This window comes from Pelophylax lessonae (genome assembly GCF_965119305.1).
Source record: "Pelophylax lessonae genome assembly, contig: HAP1_SCAFFOLD_427, whole genome shotgun sequence".
Taxonomy (NCBI): domain Eukaryota; kingdom Metazoa; phylum Chordata; class Amphibia; order Anura; family Ranidae; genus Pelophylax; species Pelophylax lessonae.
Window position 1 is genome coordinate 8182 of NW_028119917.1, and position 2727 is coordinate 10908.

The following is a 2727-nucleotide window of genomic DNA, read 5'->3' on the forward strand; positions in this document are numbered from 1 at the left end:
ATGATACTAAACTAAGCATGCCAATATCTTCTATGAAGGATGTGGAAACCTTACAAGCGGACCTGAACAAAAATAACGGGGTGGGCAACTACATGGCAGATGAGGTTTAATGTTGAAAAATGTAAAGTAAAGACATGCCCGGCGACAGGAGAGAAAGGACTAGGCATAGGGCATACATGAATGGGTGAGAAAGGGAAGCGTGCAGTAAAGGTCAAGTGGGGGACAAAAGTAGGTGGGCTAACAGGGGGGCACTTACCTTATTGGTCAGTTGTCCAGGCAGGGGGTGGAGAGGTTGAAATATAGGTCCAGGGTAGGAGGGGTCAGGTCAATCCTGAAGGAGAAAGCGTGGAAGAAAAGTCTGTGTGTCCGGCTGCTGCGTCTCTTCTTTGATCTGCAATAGAGGGGAGATGAGTGAATTGGATGGCCTGCTGTCCCGTCTCCGGGAGTTGGCTGAGGTGCATGGCTCAGACTGGGTGCAGGGACAGGTGGCCAGCACCTTGCAGGGGGCCGGGGAAGGCCACTCGCAATTGAGGCCTTCCTCCACACGTGCTAGGAGGTCTAGGCCTCCGGAGCGCTTCAGCCCGGATCGGGCCCCCAGGGCTCAGCGTCGCCATGGGAGCCCCAATAGGGACCCTTCAGCCCCCCCTGCGAAGCGTGCACCTGCTTCGGCGGGTGGGGAAGCTGGGAGGAATCCCCTTCATGGACGGAGCCCACGGGGGAGGGACACTCACATTGCTGCGGCCCGGGTCCCTTCCTCCATCATCGTTCGGCCGGATGGATTGGCGGGTGTCCCTGGCGATGTTCCGGTCGGGGCATCCGCTCGGCGGGGGAGAGCTAGTGCTGCGGGTGCCGGCCTGCTGCCTGGGGCGGCCGGGGGCCCCATCCCAGATCGTGATGGTCGCCGAGTGAGCGGGGGGAGCCGATCGGGTGCCCTGCAGCCGACTGAGAGGACCTCCAGGCCTGCTCCTAGGCCTGGGAGAGCGGAGGATGTGGAGGAGAGCGGGGCGCGCGCTGATGACGTCATCGGGAGGCGCGGCTTCGGCTTAAAGGGACCACGTCTGCAGCAGCCTGCTTCTACAGGATCGAGCTCCAGGCTGTCGGTGAAGAGGAGATCCGTCCAGAGGAGGGGGAAGACGGCGTCGGCAGAGGTTCCGGTCCACAGTCCAGAGGTCGTCCGATCGGAAGGGGAGGTCAGCAGCTCGGAGGACGGCGAAGTCGCAGATGCTGTTCCTGTCGCAGCGGGGGATGCCGGAGTGGCGGCTGGGGGGGCGTCCAGCCCTGGGCAACCTGGTGAGTGCTCTATGTCTGTACTGTCTTCTGCTGTGGCGTCTGATGTGTTGTCTGGCCCGGGGGGGTGGGGGTATGGTCCGGGGTATTGGGGGAGATGTGTCCGCCCGGGTGGGTTTGGAGGTGTTAGGGAGCCTGCGGGACTTGGTGCAGCGGCTGGAGGCCAGTGCTTTGGCGGCCCCTCCCTCGGTGGCGGCTTGGGCCCCGCCGGGACTCGGGGCAGTGGTGGGGGGCTCCCGCCCGGTTCAGGGGTCGGCGGTGGTGGGAGACCAGGCAGGAGTGACGGTGGCGGGCACGCAGACGGAGGAGGCGTCGCTGGCTCCGGTTGCGGCTGCGGTGGACAAGTCCGGGGGACGGGAACAAGGACTGTGACAAGGTAAGGTTGGCGGACGCAGCGAAGTGCGAGGTGTACGTCTGCTTCGAGGGACCGTTGGGGGCTCACCTTAAGCCCGAAGTTCGCGACAAGATATGGAAAGGTGACTATGTAGAAATTTTTTCCCTGCTCCCGTTGGAGAAGTTTAACCTGGATAGGGTTAAGCCGGACGAGAGCAAAAAGGAGGAGGAAGAGAAGCGGCGGTATCGGCTGATCCCCCGTACGTTTGCCAATTGGTTGCAGGCTTTTGCGATTTTGGCGAGCGATATAGGAGAAAAGGCGCCCGAGAATTGCTCGGCGTTGTTTTGTTACCTGGATGCGATTGGGGAAGCCCACCGTGTGTACGGGGGGGTGGCCTGGTTGTGTTATGATGAACAGTTTCGGCAGCGGAAGGCGGTCCGGCCCTCCATCCGGTGGGATCATAAGGATATCAGCCTGTGGATGAAGTTGATGACGTCTGCCCGGGCGGGGGGGTCAGTGTTTTCCAGGGGGGGCCGGCGGCACCTCGACCTCGGGTTCATCGGCCGATAAGAAGAAAGGGGTGTGTTGGCAGTTCAACGAGGGCACGTGCAAGTTTGGGAGCTCCTGTCGTTTTAAGCATGAGTGTTCGGGATGTGGCGGCAGTCACCCCCTGTCCCGTTGCTTCAAACGGGGAAAAGGGCGTGGTGGGGAGGTCCCTGGCAAGAGGGATGACTCCGGTGAGGGTGGCAAGGATGGTTCCGTTCTTAAATAGGTACCCCGATCGGGAGGCGGCTGGCCGTCTTGAAGTGGGTTTTCGGGAGGGTTTTCGCATTCCGTGTTCTCTGGAGGGGATTCCGCCCTTGGCGGGCAACTTGCGTTCTGCCCGGCTTTACCCGGAGGTGGTGGCGGAGAAGCTGGCTAAGGAAGTGGCGTTGGGCAGGATGAGTGGGCCTTTTGCTTCACCTCCGTTGCCGGGGCTGGTGGTTTCGCCGTTGGGGGTGGTCCCCAAGAAGGATCCGGGCAAGTTTCGCCTGATTCACCATCTGTCGTATCCGCGGGGTGGCTCCGTCAACGATGGTATTGACCCGCGGGCGTGTGCGGTTACC